This window comes from Schistocerca piceifrons, chromosome 5 (genome assembly GCF_021461385.2).
Source record: "Schistocerca piceifrons isolate TAMUIC-IGC-003096 chromosome 5, iqSchPice1.1, whole genome shotgun sequence".
NCBI lineage: Eukaryota > Metazoa > Arthropoda > Insecta > Orthoptera > Acrididae > Schistocerca > Schistocerca piceifrons.
Genome location: NC_060142.1, coordinates 175,236,185 through 175,258,207, shown reverse-complemented (window position 1 = coordinate 175,258,207; position 22,023 = coordinate 175,236,185).

The following is a 22,023-nucleotide window of genomic DNA, read 5'->3' as shown; positions in this document are numbered from 1 at the left end:
TAAGTCCGACTTCGTTCCATTTTTTTTATTTTGGAGCAGCAATTTGTAAGGCTTCAAAAAAATGAAAATAAAAGATCAAAAACTCCAGTATCATGAGAGGGACCAGCAAAGTGACAGGCAGGGTGGGAGACGTTATGTCCTGGCCTCAGGCTTCGACCTCTGCCCACCTTGACGTCACCGAGTGTCGGTTCTTACCTTCCTGTACAAGCACTTTCTAAATCATAAAAATTAAAAAAAAAAGCGTTTAGGGGTATAGTTTCATGAGGATGAGGTCGCTCGGTCGAATTTCGTTGCGGGTATTAATTCTTTAGATACTGAGACTAGTTCATTATTCGGGAAGTGCCGGGACTGGAAATGGAAAGATGTGGAACTTGTACTGGCACTGATGACCGCGATGGCAAACCAACATCATCATCATCACCAGCATTTGTTGATTATGCTTCGACACGCGCGCTATGCTGCAAAATCGTGTGGCGACCGAGAACTGTTTATAAATGTAAACAGAGATTGGATAGACACCTTGAAAAAATCATGCACTTGTAAAAATTCCACTGCTCGTTACGTGTGCTGTAATTGCAATTATCACCTTTTTCCATGTATCTACCATCAGTAGCACCCTGATTCGTAAAGTGCTTCATATATTATACAGGGTGGAGAAAAGGAAACGCATGTTTTTCACTATTGAATGACTGGGACACAGTTTGATAAAAATAATAAAAACACTCATAAAGTGATAGATTTTTAATGCAGTTTTGAAGTATACATACTTTAATTATGTTCGAAAAAGAATGTCTTGGAGATAACGTCCTTCTTGCTGGATACAAATTTGGATCCTCTCTCGAAAGTTACGCATGGCTCTCTCCAACATTTCATTCAGCACGACTTCAATTTCCTGACGAATGGAATTCTTCAGGTCATCGATTGTGCGAGGCTTGTTCATGTAGACTTTTGATTATAAATATCCCCACGAAAAGAAGTTGTACATCGACAAATCGAGTGAGTGAGAGGGCCAGTAAACACCACCATATCTCGAAATAACATGTCCTGGGAACATTTGTTGCACCACTTCCATGGATGCTCTCACCGTGTGAGCTGTGGCACTGTCCTGCTGAAACCATATTCCTATCATGTTCACTTGACGCCTTTCAAGTTCTGGACGAAGAAAGTTGTTTAACACTTTAATGTAGTGCGCTGATGGGTCCAACAATCCCCATCTTTGAAATGCATTACCACACTGTTACTTTTAAACTGTGCAGAGGTATTTGGTGTAATTCATGTGGGTTCTGCGGAGCTCAATACTGACAGTTTTGAACATTGACGTAACCGTCTACATGAAAATGTGCTTCATCTCGCATGAAAACTGTAGCATCTGCATCTTCCGCTAAAATTTCGTCCATTACGCGACAAAACTCTCTGCGCTGCACAAAATCCCCTTCACTAAGCTGCCGGGCGATCATTATCGTGTACGGGTGAAATTTAAGATCATCATGTAAGATGCGGTGAAACGAACGACGTGACATACCCAGCGCTTCAGCCAGTCATCTAGCCGATCGTTTCCGTCTAGCAAGAACTGCCGCTCTCACTCGGTCTACATTTTCCGGAGTACGAATTGAACGGGGAAGACTAGGCGGTTTCTTTTTCATCACAGATCCTGTACTTCTAAGCGCTGTAACCCATCGGAGTGCAGTATTTCGATCAGCCACTCCACCTCGACGTCCAACTCTAAAATTTTGACGTAAAAGACGTTGTTGCACTGTGACTAGGGAATCATTGTTTCTAAAGTACTGCTCGACAACGAACACACGATGGTCTACCCTCCAACGCTCCATAGCGACTGAAACTGCTGTGTATGGGCAGTCTGCCAACATTCATTCAAGGTCAATACCCCCTCTCGTCGCTGCGTACTAGCGGTTCAAAAAACATGAATAAAACACCCCCTCTCGTCGCTGCGTACTAGCGGTTCAAAAAACATGCGTTTATATATATATATATATATATATATATATATATATATATATATATATATATATATATTATGAAAATAAAACATGAATAATTGAGTATGATTAACTTGCATGAGTTTTAGAGATTCGATCCAGAGACTCTGTGCTTACGAAACTAAGAACTTACGCGCTCGACTGCGGGTTCCTTGAATACTAGTGACCATACAAGTAACATAAGCACGCCTGGCGATTTCAAGCTGTTTTCTCGAAAACAACTGAGAAATTTGTCTTTACGTATGTTGAAGTCCTACTCATGCCCTAGACAACCTGTCAATAGGAATCAAATCGGTGAGTGGAAGCTGGTACTGTCCGATTGTTAGCTCCATGTGCCTTATTCCTACCAGCACCCATAGCCGCACACGTTAAAACGCACGCTTTCGGTCCCTGTTCGAATCTGCCCGGCGCGATAAAGACGAGCCCCGGTGTGCCGGCCAGATGTGATTTTCAGATGGTTACCCATGTTCCACTATCTGAATGCCCTACTGGTACACGCGTCCCCTCTCAGGTACACGCTACGCAAACATATGGAACACTTTTCCGCGCTTGCACATAGAATTTTTGCTAAATACAGACAGATAGGGTATACTAACTACGTCTTGGGGGAATGAGTAGGTGATTGATGAAGTTCGATGTTTAGCCTCCATAGAATCATAATCAGCAGCCGTAGTAGCCTTTGTCTTTTTCCAAGAGATGTGGGGACGAAGATTTAATACACAAGATGATTAGAGCCGAGCAGCAAAAGGTACCAAACAGCCAAACAAGGGAAGACTTCCATGACGCATTTCCAAAGTGGTAGATACGTCGGGAATGGCAAATTTGCTCTCGAGGAGACTACTTTGGAAGAACAGAGCAATATAAAATGCGCGGACGTACTTAAACTGGAAACCACTAGATCAGCATCAACAAGCGGATCAAGATTGCCCGGCTGCAGACAGTAAAATAATCGCGACGTGAATGTGTGGATTGCGTGAGAGATAGTCGGCACGGTGCACCGAACAAATTACACAGACGCTTTCCTCTGCATATCCGAATGCCCCAAAGACTCGAGAGGACGCCCACACGGAACCACCTCGTATCGCAATCTAGAAATGTGATACTTCTATGAAGAAGAAACTACTAGACAGCTGTTTTAGTTTCCTAGCCATCATCGCGAGAAGAGGAAAGACCTGAGAGAAGCAATATGCTTTGAAAAAGACGTACGTATCTAGAATCCGAGCACTGTCAGCAGGTTAAGGAGATGTCGTTCATGTTCCAGGACTGCTCCTTGTATCTTCTCGGAAACCGACTTCCAATTAAATGTAGCCATTTGAAGTAGAAAACGGTCAATTATGACTGACAAAGAATTATGTCTATCGAACACCGTCACTCTCGAAATGACAGCATTATCAGAACACCACAACTTCGTCAGTCGACATTTGCCTTCGTTGATGCGGACATCAGATAAAAGGGAAAAGACGATCAACGTAGCCCTGAGCAATGAAATCTCAGCCAAGAGTGTGCTTCCTTGTAACTGAGCGACGATTCCTCGAAAAAGTGGACTGAAGCGATAGAACCGACAGCGACACTGAAAGCGTACTTCTCTGAGGAAAACCCATACGGATGGTAATTGTGGATGCCAGTTGGCCACAGGCATCCACCGAAGCCTGGCTACCCGTAAACAAAATATACAACGCCTTGCTTGCGTGAAGTGTGAACAATGGTTCCAATGGCTCTGAGCACTATGGGACTTAACAGCTGTGGTCATCAGTCCCCTAGAACTTAGAACTACTTAAACCTACCTAACCTAAGGACATCACACACATCCATGCCCGAGGCAGGATTCGAACCTGCGACCGTAGCAGGCGCACGGTTCCGGACTGTGCGCCTAGAACCGCGAGACCACCGCGGCCGGCTAAGTGTGAACAGAAGAGCTATCTGTACCTGAAACAAAATAAGATCCAGGTAACACGCGACAATTTGCAATCGATTTACAGAATGAACCGGTAATAATATGGATCAAACCAAGAAAAAATATCTAGCAAATACGGGCTCTGAAATGCGTACCGTAAGAGCTGTGATCAGTTGATCGTCTTCGCTATTGTCAGACACATTTCTTCTACTGAAAACTCTCAGCCTTCCATATTACGAGTGGTGGTAGTATGGACCAATACCAGTAAAAAATGTGCAGCAAATATGGACTATAAAGCACATGCGGTAAGAGCTATGAGCACTTGTTCATCTTCGCTATTGTGAAATTCATCTCTTCTACTAAACATATGCTCCTAGCTCTTAAATACGTATTCAAAACCCATGTTTACTAGACTTTTTTATTGTTTTAGTCCACACTGTCACCTCTGAAGTTTGCCACTGGAGTTCTGGTTCAGTCTTTAACTCGGAATTTTTTGTATAGCACCTCGTATATTGTGTACAATAATCCTGAAACACTACTTAGGGGTGAGCGCGAGGTATCTGTTATAACTATTTCTTTCCTTGAAAAATACCGTGAAGAGTTCTGTTTGCCAGGATGTCTTGAATCCAAACTGTTTTGTAATAGATTAACGTACCGTTGCCAAACTCAGATCACTTCGTAGACTTTGCGTGTATTAAACGGCTTGATAACAGAGCAGATTAATCAATGCTGCTCTATCATAATGAAATGATAATTATCTTCAGTTACAAATACGAACTCTTAGGACGGTCTGTCGTTGAGCAGTTCACCAGATTTATTTATGTTTCAATTCATGAGAAGGAAACGTGTTTACAATCAGAAACCACATCTTTGGGTAGTTGATTTCGATGCGTACTTGGCCTTTGACATGTCTTGTAATATTGGACGAGGGATACGTTGAGAAGACGATGGTGGATCGTTATTGAATGAAGTCGATAGTGCAGTTCCCGCTGTGTTTCAAGGGGTGAAGTATGCTTTTGCAGTTTCTCCAAGTGGCTCACTTCGGGAAGAAGTAGTAATTAGACACACCGATCAATCTGATGAAAACATATTATTTGCCCCAAATTCGTGAAATTAACAACCATTATTCACAAGTTTATTCTCAAACATACTTTTAAGTCATAAGTAAAAACTGAGAATTTCCCTAAATACTGAATTTGCACAATTGAAAAACAGACAGGACCACACACAGTGTAATGAATATGAACGGAGAAATGCAGCTGAACTGCATGCTAGTGCAAGAGTTCGGCAAGTGATGAATCAGTGAAGCAGCTGCCACAAGGCGAGCAAGCCGAGGCATGACGATGCGAACACTAATGATTCATTTCTGAAGTTCGCAACAGGGTGTATCGAAACAGCTGTTACCTGAAATGAGAAAAATGTATAATGCAATGTGTAAAACGAATATTTACCATGATACAAAATATAAAGTAAAAAGCTATGCAGTAACATTTCAAATATGACTTGTGGTTTCAGTATGTGTGACGAAAAAAGTAATCTTTCTGAAGTCATTCTAAACTTCTGTATTCGAAATATCGAAAGAGCCCGTCACCAGCATTTTTCTAAGTTGTAGAGAAGTGCAGCAAAGTAACACACTTTTATTCAGTCTGGCCACTGTCTAGGATTACGTTCAGTTGTATCTGACAGAGAAGGTCTATCAGGAACTGATGCGTTGCATGTCAGACAACATGGAACGGTAATCCACGCTTAAGAAAAGATTATTCGTTTGTTCATCTTTCATGTTTTCCTTTATCATTCACTCGATTCAAAAATTGTTCAAATGGCTCTGAGCACTACGCGACTTAACTTCTGAGGTCATCAGTCGCCTAGAACTTAGAACTAATTAAACCTAACTAACCTAAGGACATCACACACATCCATGCCCGAGGCAGGATCCGAACCAGCGACCGTAGCGGTCGCTCGGTTCCAGACTGTAGCGGCTAGAACCGCACGGCTACTCCGGCCGGCATCGATTCCAACGATACTATGATGAGCTGCTCTGTGCGCATCCGCAAAGGTCTCTGTAGGGGTAAGAACAACCATACGGGTGGAGGTGAAAAGAAGCTGACATGAAAGCGATTTCAGTCATATTTTGTGTGCACTTAACAAATTATTTGTATAAAAATATCCAGGAGTAACATACCCGAACCACCTGTAGGGGTGGGCGTTGGTGTGTAAAAACGTTGCGACTAAAATTATTCGATAACGACCTATATTAATATGGAATTTATAATCTCGTGGTCGCTGGACATACTGGTGACAGGACAACGTTTTACCCGGAGGGGTGGACGTAGGGGAACGGGGTGCTGAGACAGTGATATATCAACATACCTCTGTAACGCCTGAAGGAATTTCTACTCTAATTGGCCCACGTATCACTTTCTACCTGGAAAAATATACTGTGACAACACCCGAGTGTTGTCAAGATTGTTTGTACTACGCTGTAGAAGTTTCGCTGGTAAACTGTTACACATACTCTGTACAGTCCCGATCTCTCCCGTCTTTTTGGGGCCCTGAGGAAAGACATTCGTGGCGGTTGATTTGTTTCGGACACAGAGGTGCACGCAAGGGTACAATCATGGTTCCGTAGGCAATCTGAGCAATTTTTCTATGAAGACACTGACCGCCTTGTCTCACAGTGGGATAAATGTGTTAACAGTTATGCCGATAACAGTTTCCTTACTGTTTTTAATCTGTTTTGTTCTCATTTGTCTGCTCCTTATGTGTATCAAAACTCTCGAATAAACTATTTCAGATTCAATTTTATGCACAAACAATCATTGTCTTTCATTTATTTTGTACATGCAAATCAACCTTATATATGTGTTCCCACTTAGAAAGAAAAAGAGGCATTGCAACACATGTCTGGCACACATGCAGCGTGTTCGGAAATTCCCATTACAAACTTTTAGGGCTTGTGAAGAAAACCCATATCCGAAAACATACCGTTTCCGTCCTACTTCTCATTGAAGAACTGAGTTACACGTGACGCAATTCATTTAAGGGTAACAGTTCGAAAGGAAACGTAACGAAACATCCAGATATCATAGTTCATGCAAAGTTTACTTCACGAGACTCCTGTGGAGACTACTGGTATGAGTTCTGGCCGCTCCACTAGAAATTGAAGGGATAAATTGAAGAGATACAAGATGAGGTGGAGAGTGTGCGTCAGAACACTCTTCGCAGGTATAATGTCCGTAACGACCCTGGTGATCGCCACATCGAGCAGCTACTGTAATGCATCAGTACTGTTCTGTTCGTACAGTATGCTGGGTTCTGTAGTTGTTTTGGAATAATATAAACACGTAATGTTTAAGTGCAAATACAAATAAATGTGATAAATGGATGTTTCGGTGTGCTTCCTATGGAACTGTTACCTAATAATAGTGCTGAGTCACGACTAATTCATTTCACCAAGCAGAAGTGGGAGAGTTAAGCATCTGAATCGAAACCGTCGCAGAACGGAAACGGTGCATTTCCGGATATAGGTTCCTGTTCAAAATATTATGTACTCAGTAGCCTCTGCAAGTCCTAGAAGTTTTTTACAGCAAATTCTGAAATTCCTGTATAACAGGCCTTCAAAAATATTCTGACACCACTGTTAAAAATGTAATTCATTGCACCACTTTCGTAATAACGTGAAATGAAACATGAATCATTGAGCACAAATATTGGCCACAGTGATTAAGAACAGCGTCTTGCACTTATCACCGTAATGTCTCATCATCCGAAATGCAGTTAAGTAAGAGAAATAATAAATGCGTTAATTAACTCAATAGTATTAGCACAAATACATTTCGTTTTCACTCTCACGATACTACAAAGGACTACATCACAACAGTAAGCATAATTCAGAAGCCACGCGGGGTAGCCTCGCGGTCTTGGGCGCCTTGTCACGGTCCGCGCTGCTCTCCCCCGTCGGAGGTTCCAGTCCTCCCTTGCGCATGGGAGTGTGTGTTAAGTTAGTTTAAGCTAGATTAAGTAGTGCGTAAGCTTAGGAACCTATGACCTCAGCACTTTGGTCCCATAAGACCTTACTACAAATTTCCATACAGTGCAATGTAGCGACACAACACTTCATGCAGTTTCAAATAAAAACTGGGCACAGTGCAGCGTGATTCTTTTTAATAATATAAATCAAATAAGATGCAGATAAGTCACTAACAATGTTTTACTCCTTTATTCAATTGAACTATTTACATACTCATAATGTCTCTCGCGTGCAGTCATGGCTGTTCAAGACAGAACAAGTAATTGCAGCCAAGGCAGATGAACTTGTACTGGACTACAAATTTAGGTAATTGGTTATAGTCTTGTTTTGTTTGTGTTTCAAATTGCTAAAGTGCATCGCCGACGTATTACTGTTGCTATTGCAAAGTTCCAGTAAAGAGCAAATCTACGTTATGCCTTCTGGACTTATTCCTTCGCTCGTATGGGCGCCCTTTACGTACCTATTATCTTCTTGTTCAAACCCAAGATTAATTACGAGCAGCAAAGTACGTTACGTCCATTCAGCTACGTGGTTCGTATGGAACTCGGTTCTCTTGCGTGTCGCTGTGTTTGGCTTTCTCAGAAGCAATAACTAGTTTGAAACTTGGGTAATGGACATTTGCACATTCGCCACCTTGCGACGTTGGCCACGGGCAGACCACAGCAGTCAGCCGAGGATTATTAGGGCTAGCGGCCTGCGTAATTTTACTGTATTGCTGGCCACAGCAGTAAGGTTGGCGTGGTGGTCTGCAACACAGCTGCCTACCTCAGCGAACGTCACGAGTTTATTATCTCCCATGAAGTACTGAATTATCCGTTCAATATCCTTATACACTTCCCTGCCTCATCAACCTCTGCCTGCAACGTTGACATGTATATTCCAACTACCATTGTCGGGTGGCTGCCTATTCTTATGAGAACAACTCTGTCACAGAACTGTTCACACTGACTAGCGTCAACTTCCTGTTCATAACGAATCTTACCGTTATGCCATTTTCTGCTGCTGCTCAAATTACCCTATACTCATCCGACGAGAAATCGTTTTGTCTTCATTTCATTTCAGTGATACCCACTGCATTTAGATTGAGTCTTAGCATCTGCCTTTTAAGATTTTCTAGCTTCCCCACCACGCTCAAACTTCGGAAATTCCAAGTCCCGATTCGTAGAACGTTCACTCTCGTTGGTTAATTCCCAGTCTTTTTCTTATTGTCTCCTCCTCTTCGGCAACCCCCTCCCGGAGATCCGAATGGTGGACAATTCCGAAACTTTTGCCTATGGAGAGACCATCACGACACATTTTTAATTACAAACCACTTGTCCTGTCGATGAACATTATGTATATTTAATGCAGTGGTTTGCATTGCCTGCGGCGTCTTCATGCCGTTGATCATTGCTGATTTTTGCGCCTTTTAGGGGCAGTTCCTCACCCATAGGATAACGGCGTGCCTTGAACCTCTGTCTACTCCTCTGCCCTCTTTTACAAGGCCGCTGGCAAAACGACAGTGACCTCTTATCTCTTGCACCTGAAGTCTTCGGCTGCCACTGCTAATGGTTTTTATTCAAAAGTGAAGCAGCGGCTACGTTCGAAACCGAGATCGACGACATTTTAATGAACAACAAAAGACGTTTCTCTTACGTAATGGGTGACGCTAGAAAATAAGAATCTAATTTTTATTCGGGATTGAAATGCGGCTGTAGACGAATAAGTAGAAGAAGGGGTTCCGGGACTATATGGGCTTTCTAGTAGGGATGAAAGAGGAATTCTGTAATAAATTTCAGCTAGTAAAAGCGAAGAATCTAATCAAGAATGACAAGAGGAGGCGGTATTCTAGGAAAAGGACAGGAGATATGGGAAGATGTCGATTAGGTTACATCTGGGTCAGGCAAAATGCAGAAATCAGGTATTGGATTGTAAAGCGTACCCAGGACCAGATAGAGACTCAGATCACAATTTATTATTGACGAAGAGTAGACTGAAGTTTAAGAGACCAGTCAAGAAATATCAGTGCCAAAGAAGTGGGATACAAACGTACTAAGGAGTAAGGAGATACGCTTGAATTTCTTTGAGGCTGTAGATACTGCGACAGTGAATAGCTCAATAGGTAGTTCCCTCGCCGGTTTGGGGATTTTCTTTGCCCGGGGACTGGGTGTTTGTGTTTTCCACATCAATCAATCATCATCATCATTCGTGACAGTGGCTCGATTTGATTGTGTAAAACTTGGACCGTGTAAAATCCGGGACTTTGTACGGGCGCTGATGACCGCGCAGTTGAGCACTCCACAAACCAAACATCATCATCAACAGGTAGTTCAGTTGGAGAGGAATGGACTTCCTTGCAAAGGTACAAGGAAGGTAACTGCGAAGAAACCATGGGTAACGAAAAAAGAAGTGAAAATTGTTCAGGGAAATTCAGGAATATAGAAATACAACTCACTTATGAACGAAATACTCTGGTAGTGCAGGGAATCTAAGGCGAAATAGCTACATGAAAAATCTGAAGAAATCGATAAAGAAATGATTGCCGGAAGGACTGACTCAGCATACAGAGAGGTCAAAACAACCTTCGGCGAAATATAAAGCAAAGGCGGTGACATTAAGAGAGCATTGGGAACTTCACTGTTAAAGGCAGAGGGTAGAACGGATATGTGGAGAGAATACATTGAAGGCCTCTATGAAGGGGAGGACTTGACTGATGACGTGATAGTAGAAGAAACGGGAGTCGACGGGGAAGACGTGAGATATGAAGTATTAGATCCAAAATTTAAAACAGCTTTGAACATCTTAGGTTCAAATAAGGCAGAGGAGATAGATAACATTCTATCAGAACTTCTAAAATCATTGGGCGAAGTGGCAACTAAATGACTATTCACTTTGGTGTATAGAGTGTATAAGACTGTCCATATAAAGTCAGACATTTTTATAAAAATTCCAGAGATAGAAAGAGTCGACAGGTATGAGAATTATCGCGAATCAGCTTAACAGCTCACGCGTCTAAGTTGCCGAGAAGAAAGTTGCGGTCCACATTGGAAGCAAGGCTAAAGAAAAATCGAGACAGATTCTTGGGCGACTTGTCGATGTGGAGAAGCAATGTAAATGGTGCAAGAGGTTCAAATTATCAGAAAAATAGTTGTAAAATATAGGTACAGACAGCTAATGTACAAAATGTACAAGAACCAAGATGGAACAATAAGACTGGAAGACCAAGATGGAAGTGTTCGGATTAAAAAGGAAGTAAGACTGTTCAATCTATTCATCGAAGAAGTAATGGCGGAAATAAAAGAAAGGTTAAAGACTGGGAATTAAAGTTCAAGCTAAAATATGTCAATGATAAGATTCGCTAGTGACACTGCTATCCTCAGTGAAAGTGAAGAAGTATTACACGATATGACGGAATGGAATGAACAGTCTATGAATTCAGAATATAAATTGGGAGTAAATCGAAGAGAGACGAAAGTAATGTGAAGTAGCAGAGATCAGAAACCAGAGAAACTTAACTTTAGAATTGGGGACTACGCAGTAGATGAAGTTAAGGAATTCTGCTACCTGGGCAAGAAAGCAACCCATAGCGAACTGAGCAAAGAGAACATAAAAATCAGTCTAGCACCAGCAAAAAGAGTCTTCGCGGCCAAGTGAAGTCCACTAGTACAAAAACATAGACCTTAATTTGCGGGAGAACTTCCTGAGAATGTGAAACATGGATTATGGGAAAGGCGGAGCAGAAGAGAGTAGAAGCATTTGAGATGTGGTACTACAGAAGAATGTTGAAAATTATGCGGACTCACACTGTAAGGTATGAGGAGGTTTTTCATAGAATCGGAGGGGAAAGGCATATATGGAAAATACTGACCAGAAGAAGGACAGTATTGTAGCACATATGTTAAGACATCAGGAAATAAGCTCCATCATACTAGAGGGAGCTGTAGAGGGCAAAAACTGTAGAACAGAGAGTGCAATACATCCAGCAAGTGATTGAGAGTGTAGGTTGCAAGTGCTACTCTGAGATGAAAAGGATGGTACAGAAAATTTGACGGGAACCAAGCTCCTGTCACAACACACCCACCCTAGAGCAACTACATGGGGTGATTCCGTGACGATGTTACAGACTTACAGGGGTGCTGGGGTGGTCTTAATGTATCTATTTTAGTTATGGGACTCTGGTCCGGTAACGAATTAGTTGTAAGTATAAGCGAAAATCGTTCTGATACCTCTGACAGTAGACATTTCTACCGCAGACTCTTTGCTTACCCTATTTTGGGAGGGGGGTAGTATGAACCAAAACAAGAAAAAGTGTCTGGTAAAGTCTCTGAAGTTCATACCTTAAGAGCTATGAGCACTTGTGCATCTTTGCTACTGTGAACAACCCGTCCTCTACTGTACAATTACTCATAGATCGTAAGGTACATATTATAGAGCCCGAGTTTACTGGAATTCTTTTCTTATTTGGGCGAAACTACCTTCACACAAAATATGGAAAGCAAAGAGCGAGACGTATAAGAAGTGTACTGTCCGAGGTTTGAGAACTATTTTCGCTTGTAACTTTCGCCTCTGTCGTTTCCCGAACATGGTGTCTTACCTCTTTGAGTATGGCCTGGGTTCAGCAGGTAGCTTCATTCCATTGGCGCTGTGCATTCGCGCGATGTAGTCTTACTGCGTACACTACTAAAAGTGTCTTATAGACGCCGCTGAAGGCAATATAATCAAAGTCACGAAATGAAAAGCGCAAGTTGCTATATAAAAAAGAGACAAGTGGACAGCACACAGGCAGAGAAGACTCTACAAAGTTCAGATAATAAAGAAATGAAACACGCAGTTGAGAACAAGCGAAGAGATATTGTCTAATGATAACATATGGCAGCAAGAGCTGTCGGACTACCTTAGCAGCGACGTGGAGGGGTACTTAGTTCACTTTTTTGTGTCTGAAGACCAATAATAGCTTTTTATATCAGTATTGCTCCACGTCCACTGTGTCTTTCTTGTCCGGCCTCAAATCGTCGGGGTTTCAACTGCAGGAACAGTCTCGACAATCCATTCAACAGCCAAGATCATATAATTTATTTATTTATTTATTTATTTTTTTGCTTTAAGAAAAGTAGTTTCATCAGACTACGCTGTCATCTTCAGGTCTTAAAATGCTTTGTTGTAACACATGTTCATTTTACGCTGACCTCAGGCACAAGATATCAAGTGGACACAAATAGCACATTACAAAAGGTTTGTCATCGCTAAAATATTTAAGCACATAAAGCACCTTGTGTAACAGGCTAAGTCCATACACATATTGCTCACATTTGTTTGTTGGTTCATACAAACAATTTTTAACAATTAAACAGATTGCTCTGGAGTTCTCGCAAAATGAGAAAATTCAGTGATGAATGATTTTTAACAATTAAACAGATAGCTTCAGTTCTCACAAAATGAGAAAATTCAAACCAGAAGGTGTTTCTGCACAGTACCACAAGTGCACTTGTCGTCATCCACGCCATCGTGACCACACCTGACCATGTTTGTTTTCACCAGTGCGGTCTCTGTTCTTATGAGTTACAGGCTCCTCCATGTTTTTCAGTTTGTTGTTGAGCCGTCAGGTACTATTTGTGCTGGTGGATAATCGGGTGGTGGTTCTTCAGTGAGGACCGTAATTACAAACTCCATTGTAATTTCGGATGGTGAGCACCGTCAACTAGACGAAGCTGTTGGTGCTACCCGTCAGCTAGCCATGATGGTTCCGGGCTCCCATCTGATACCAACACAGCGAGGACTCTCGTTGTGTCTCGTCACCTGACATTCTAACCAGCCTTCGAGAGCCCTCGGGTCGACTCGGATCATCTACACGGCCTGTCCCCTGTCTGTGGCTACGGGCAGAATACAGTCCACTCGTAAGCATGCTGTGCTGTGGAGCAGACAACTGTCTTGCGTCGTATCAGCAAAGCTGCCGGCGCCGGCTGGCGCTGTTACACTGTGCCACTGTTACACTGCATTGGCGGACACATTCGCTCCCGCTAGGCACGTCAGCACTTGGAACGCAACCATCGACCTGCTGTATGAGGACGTCGAATAATACAGAATGTTTTATTGAGCAAGCATTCTTCATTCCAAACTACCTGCAGAAGTTGAAGATACCATCCTTACACCGTCCGGTACACGACACTCTGGCAACAGAATTGCCGTCCTGTAACAGAGGTGTAAATGTAGCGAGCAACAGAAACACATCATTAGAGTCAAAATAATTGTTCTTTAGAACATTCTTGCGGAGAAACTTCATGAAACTTCATGTATGGTTTTCAAGTTTGATAACATATAATCTGGATAAAACTTTTAAGTAAATAATAAGTATGAAAATACAGGATTACATATCTCTTATTTTACATAGATACACAAACATCTGACAGAAGGCAGAACAAAATAAAAAATTATTGCTTAAACATAGCAGTATCGAAATTGTACTGTGTAAATTTCAAGAAATGTTATACATACATACAACAAAAGTGTCAGAAAGATGAAAGACCTGAACTTTAAGCAGATGATCATCATAAACATGACGATGAGAAGTAAAACACTATCGAGTTCGTCTAAAAGGTAAATATGTGCGATGATAATAGATTAGCATTAATAATAGAATTGCTGATCCACAGCTCGGTATAAACTTGAGTCAGGGGGGAATATAGCAGAGCTGTAATCATAAATAGCCCAATATCAGTCCGGGTCTGTCCCTAAACCACAAAATTTGTGGACGGGAACCGCCATATACCTGAAGCGACATCATAAACAATCTCGTACGAAACGCAGAGCAGGTTCACTTGACATACACACCAAAAGCATCATCTTAGAGTATCCAATTTTTGAGTAATATGTCCAAGTATGACATCGAGATACACTCGTTCATGACAAATATTAAAGTATACTGAAATGCATTCATATTACATTGTAGCATACTATCAACAGCCTCTCCTTCTACAACTCTGACGACAGGGAGAAACGATTCGAGAACTGCGGAAATTATATCACCTCAAGCATCTGCAAGAATTGCTAATCGAAGAGATTCGAGAATATCTACCCTCAGTTAAGGCTATCCCGTAATTTGATATGGCTAAGAATTGGCAGTAGTTGCTACTGCAAGGGAGGTAGGTGCCAGTTACGGAAATGATGTTCAGTTAATATCAAGGTTTCATAGGCCGCTCCTTTGAACTAAATTTGAAGAAGAATGTGTAGACTGAAATGAACTTATTGAGGGACAATGCAATGACTTATAATACAAACGGTACTGCGGAATTTGTAGACTCCGTGGAACACCTGATCTAAAAATCTCTTCAATGAAAATATCCTGAAGTGGTAAAAATTGTGTTCATGCCAAATTTTGAACTGTCAGCTGGAATGTGTATTTTACACAAGATTTGGTATTAATTTATAGTTGTTACTGTTTTACATATAGCAGTTATTCCGTCGTAACAACTAACACTACCGATTAAATAACCATAAAGCTGACGATTCGAAGAATTAACTTTACGCTGCGTGCTTCTACAATCTTTTCGAAAGTTCAGACCGTTTTGCTCTCTGTGGATGTTTAAAATTATTAAAATGATTGTATTTCTTCATTTCACCAGTCACTTATGCACTATCAGTTGACTTCAGCACGTAGCCATTGAGAAGTGAGTGCAAAATCTGAGCCCCATCAACAGTTCGCGTTAATTGATTCCAATGGCTAAAAGATTTCTAATTTCAGAGCTATTTTGAGAATAATTTTTCCTCCACAGCAAGTAACCATTTGAGGATATGCAAGCGGTGACAGTAAGGTTTCCGAAGGTCACCCAATGCTTCGGTAACAATGGGTGGCCCTGCACTCGCGGCCGTGACTGCTTTCTGTCACTCCTGGAACACTCGTGTTCACTAAGCGTATGACGTGGGTATTTTTGCGCTACAAACAACATCCGGCGGCGCTGCGACCTCGGGTCAGTATTCTAGTGCGACATTTATCTAAATAAAAAACAATGAGGATGCGAAAGGCAACATAATGTGTCTAAAAGTTTCGGTGTGAAAGGAAGTTTCTCGTACTAATAAACCTATCACGAGACTTATTAACAATTTGATCAACAAAGACGTACAGCTCTAAGGTACAAGAGTCGCTCCCTCCAGTACTCTGACGTGCGATAGTGATGCCAGTTAGAATCTTCTGTAAGGCGCTACTTAACAGACATTTTTTGGATGCCAAGACTGATATAACAATAATTTTTTTATTTAATAAGGCGACAATCACAGTTTTACTTAAACAAGTAGCACTTGCAACTGTAGTGTAAACCCATCTTCAGATCCAGTGTTAAACAGCAAGTAGTACGGCAATACATGAACATCTGTGGTATTTGGTTACCTTCTGAGGTACCCTGTCCCACTATACGCTGTATTAAGACGTGAATAAGGTGCCTTCCTCCGTAGAATACTCTTCAGTTGACACACAACAACGTGTTTATGGAAATGGGGTAAAGCCTCATACGAAGTTTTATTTCTTCTTTAATATTGCTTTATATTAAGGATTATTATTCTGGATTCCGTCGAATATATTGCGCAGGATGTTTTATCTGGTATAGAGAGAATGGAGGGCTCGAACTGCGGCTCATAATTTGTCGTCGTAGGTCACAAGCTGCAGGAAGTTACGTTAAACAATGAAGCATCGAGTGAAAAAAGAAGTTCCATGAATCAGCGATATTGTTTTACTTAGCTGTAGCGTAATTTCTTGAGTCCAGTATTCGAACACCCTTATCCGTAACATTTCACTTACTTAACCCCGGTCACGCAAGCTGAGTATGCATTAATAAACTTCTGGTGCCACTTAATATGCGTCGAAATAGTTTACGTCCTTAAAAATCAGCGGCGAAGTTCATGTACGGTGTCTATACTGGGACTGACAGTTTCGTACTGCGTCCATCAAAGGTGACCTCAAGCAGTTTTTGAGATTATGAATTTAATACTATTCATGACTAATTACTTTTTAAAATTTCTGTTTTTATCACCTTTGGAATCACTGAGGTTAAAGTAATTATCGGGTTCAGAGCACTGTTCATAAACACGTGAAGATTTGAGACTCTTTAAATTTAAAAAAATAAATTTTCACTAATTATCTCTTGACTACGCTACTCAAGAAAACCTTGCTCAACACAAGATTTCTTTTTTTTTTTAATTATATGTCTATTTGTTTTATTTTCTCACTAAACAGAGCTGCCTCACGAATATCGCACATGTTAAGAACTCGCGAGTCATACAGTGACTTTTTAAATTTTTGTAATAGTTTTCGTTTGGCAATTCATTAACAATGAATACATAGGTTCAAGACAATCGTAGAGCGATGTGCTCACCGATAAAAGCGTCGGCTCCTGTGTGCTGAAGTGAGCTGCCCCATCAGACGCTGTTTCTGGGGGCAATACTACTTGTAGGGAAGCAGCCTACTCACGCCGTATAAAATTCACATCAGTCTTTTCATTGTGTGCCAGCCAGTCCGCTGTAACTAGCTCTGACGTCGTAAATGTTGCGCAATACTTTAAAAATCAAGTAAATAACCTGAAACGTTTCTAGCATGTCAGGAGTAATACTAAATCAATATGTGTTGAATATCAGTTGAATAACTTTAACCATTTTCGAAATTCGGATGTTTTTCTGTAAAAATCATTGGCGCAACAGAAAAGAGCTAGAAACTTAAAAATTTATATTAGATTCCTTTTGCATAATAATTTAGTAGAAACAGTATTCTGGATCCCACAAATTAAAATATTAGTTGAAATTCATGATTTTCTGGTTTTTGTCTTAAAAATTAAGGAAGCAAGATAGATTAAGTAGGCGAATAAATAAGGCTAGGACGTTTAAATTTAAGTAGAAGGGAGATCCGCTATAAGCATAAAGATGTGAGAAGTTTCAACTGAATAACTATAAAACTATAGTGATAGCGTATCTCCAAAGGGCAAGTTCAGAGCTCGTCTACTGTGTGTAGTGTAATTAAATTAATTCTCTCGCCTAAAATATTTGACTTAGCCACATCAGACTTTTATTATGATTACTTACCTGTGTGCTGATTGCACATTTAAATTGAGAGCTTCATTGGCCATCAGCAAAGGAAGCAATGATTTATTCGATAATTTAAAGTGGTGCATTATTAGCGGCTAGTCGGGAGAGCCGATTTGATCAGGCGTTTCCCTTAGCCGTCCGCACTGCGGCTTTATATATAAGAACGCTGCGCGAGAGAAAAAGGGCCCCAGTTCTCTCCAGACGCTGATTAGCGCACCATCTGTGCCGGGAGTCGCGTCGCATCGGTATCATTGCTATAAAAATCCTCGGATGCCGTAATAAGTTACTCGGGATACGCGTAAGTGTTAATTCTGGGATGACTTTAATGATCTATCTTAAGTTTGAGTATGTCGTATTTTCACGTGCCGCCACAGGACAGACATTCTACCATTATTTAGCGTGGCGTTTGATGAACATTATCATCAAATTATGGCGAGCATTTACTTAAACCTTTAATTTCAACAGTTATAGTTGCATCAGCGCATTAGAATCTGAACTGCTCTGGGAGTTGAATTGTGTGGATTCTTTTTTGGTCTGTGACTTTCAGAATATAGTGAACATTTTAGAGAGAATCGTTTTTGATTATGAATCCCAGACAATCTCCTAATTCCTTAGAGCTATAAGCTGTACCTATAAGTGTATTTCTCAGATGAAGTGAGCACTAGGAGTTCTAATTACAGGCTTCATGTTTTGCTAATCTCTTTCTGGTTGCCAATATTGTAGTTATAGAGCCAGTGTTGCGAATGGCAAACAACAGCATTAAATAAATAATAGGAATATTTTATATAACAATTACTCCACCCGCCGCGCCGCATATGGTGCTAATCGGCCGGGAAAGCAAACAATTACTCCACCCACCGCCCCACATATGGTGTATCAGCCGGGAAATGCATCTTTTCTACATTACATTTCATTAATAACAAATAATTCCACCCGCCGCCCCACATACTTGCTGGTAGATTAAGTCAAAACTCAACTTTCCTGTCCAGGATCGGCGAGCCACAGACCTCGTAGCAATGGGAACTGCAATACAAATTCCGACCGCACGTGGACGCCACCAGTGAGCCCAGCCAAACCACACGCCACAGAGATTTACTCGCTGCTCCATGCCAACCGACCAACTGGTCGCACACAGCACAGCCTGAAACTATAAGCGCCAGGCCTAGGATAGTACAAGGTGCGAATATCGATACACAGCGCTGCATCCACCCACGGAGAGAGAGGATAACAGCATAATCGCGATAATCGCGGGAGACTAAACACAGAACACCAACAATTAATATTTAATCCAACGCATAACATGAGCCAGCCACGGTTGACTGCTGTTGTCAAGATGCGTTCGGTGGCTAATGCAGTCGGTCTCCAAACTACACAGCTCTACAGGTTTTGCGACGTGTTGTGATGTTTCAGGTAAGTGCTACAGGCATCAGAAGGTCCGTCGTTAGTCGGAAAAGCAGCCAGTGGTCCTGTTTCTCGCTAATGGCGACATCCTGACCATCAGGTTCAAAATGGTTGAAATGGCTCTGAGCACTATGGGACTTAACATCTGAGGTCATCAGTCCCCTAGAACTACTTAAACCTAACTAACCTAAGGCCATCACACACATCCGTGCCCGAGGCAGGATTCGGACCTGCGACCGTAGCGGTCGCGCGGTTCCAGACTGAAGCGCCTAAAAACGCTCGGCCACTCCGGCCATCTTGACCATCCGGAATTACGATGGAAATCGTAGTTTTACGATTGCAAGCAAATAACTCACGCCTCCATGCTACCAGTAAGATTCACTGCTGGGTTTTACTGCTATGAGCCACTATCCACCATTAGACAGTATTTCTTTCGCTCGTCGTGACCTTTTTTTCCCATCAGACTTGTTTGACGCAACCCGCCACAAACTCTTCTCCTGTGCCAAACTGCCCTTCTCAGTGTAGCAGCTGCAAACTACGGCCTCAATTCTTTTCTGGATGTATTTTAACCTCTCTCTCTCTCTTCCTCTATTGTGTTTACTCTCTACGGCTCTCTTTAGTACCACTGAAGTTATTCTCAGATGTCTTAACACACGTCCTGTGATTCTGTACCTTCTTCTTGTCAGTGTTTCCCGTACAACCTTTCCTCTCCGATTCTGCGGAGAACCTCCTCATTCCTCACCTTACGAGTCCACGTACTTTTCAACATTCTGCTGTAACACCAGATCGCACAAGCATCGATTCCTTTCCTGATTTTCCCCACAGTCCTTGTTCGGCTAACATAGAATGCTGTGTTCCAAACGTACATTCTAAGAAATTTCTTCTTAAAATTAAGTCTTATCTTTGATACTAAGTATATTTGATACTATTAAACTCCTTTGGGGACAGGAACGCCCTTTTTTTTTTTTTTTTTGATTGGTAGTCTGCATTTCCACTCGTGAACCTTCTTTTTTTTCACTCAATGTGAAGGGATATCAACAGCTGATGACATTGCTACCCTGAGTGGAAACGAAGAAGAATTACTTGAGTGGAATAAAGTGTCTAATGAGTACAGAATATGGACTGAGAGTAAATCGAAGAAAGTAATGAGAAGAAGCAGAAATGAGAACAGCGAGAAACTTAACGTCAGGACTGATTTTCTTGTAGTAGATGAAGTTAAGGAATTCTACTACCTAGGCAGCAAAATAACCAATGACGGACAGAGGAAGGAATACATCAAAAGCAGACTAGCACTTGCAAAAAGGGCATTCCTGGGCAAGAGAAGTCTAGTAGTATGAAACATAGGCCTTAATTTGAGGAAGAAATTTCTGAGAATGTACGTTAGGACCACACCCTTGTATAGCAGTGAAACATGACGGCCTGTGGGAAATCCTGAACAGAAGACAGTCGAAGCATTCGAGATGTGATGCTACAGACGAATGTTGAAAATTAAGTGGACTCATAAGGTAAGGAATGAGGAGGTTCTGCTATGAACGCAGAGGAAAGGAATATGTAAGAAACACTGACAAGGAGAAGAGACAGGATAAAAGGACATCTGTTAACACATGAGGGAATAACTTCGACGGTACTAGAAGTAACTGTAGAGGACAACACAGAGATTGGAATACATCCAATAAATAGTTGAGGAAGTCGGTTGGAGGTGCTACACTGAGAGGAATTCGTAGCGGGTGGCATAAAACCTGTCAGAAGACTGATGACGCAAAAAAAAAGTCTGCATTTCATGTCCTCCTTGCTCCGTCCATCACGGGTAATTTCGTAGCCTACGTAGCAATATACTTTATCTTCATCTTCTTCGTGATCACCAAACTTGATGCTCAGTTTCTCACAGTTCTCCTTTCTGCTACTTCTCTTTACTTTTGTCTTTCTTCGATTGACTCTGAATCCAAATTTTGTACTCATCAGACCTTTTATTCCATTCAGCAGATCCCATAATTCTTTTTCACTTCCATTGAGGACAGCAATGTCATTAGGGAATCTTATCATTGATATTCTTTCACTTATATATGTGGTTTTTCTCGATTGACTGAGCTTCATCTACCGGTCCTTGTACTCAGGTATTTCTTCCTATTATTTCAGCGCCTTTTTGTTTACCTTGTTGATTCTACGAGCTTTTTCAAAAATGTATATGAATTCCTAAGGGACGAAAGTGATGCGGTCATCGTTTCCTAGACTTACACACTACTTAAACTAACTTCTGCTAAGAACAACACAAACACCCATACCCGAGGGAGGACTCGAACCTCCGACGGGAGGGCCACGCAGTCCGGGACGCGGCGCCTCAAACCGCGCGACCACTCCACGTGGCGCAAGCTTTTTGTTACTGTTTTTGTAGAACTTTAGCAGAATACAAATATTTAATTCAATCAGGCGGTGACTGTTACCTATGCAAGAGTTGTGCTACCCCTTTCCGTCCTTAATCGATCCACGTTAATCGTGAATACACGGTGGAATCACGTCTGTAGTGTTAAGTACATTCGATGCCTTAAGCACGGTAAGGGCGAGAAGTAAGGTAGAGTCTGCACGCTTCATAGCCATACAGCTGAGATCACAGTTTAGGCTTTTCACTCGTATAAGGCTGTGGAATGGAACAGGACAAG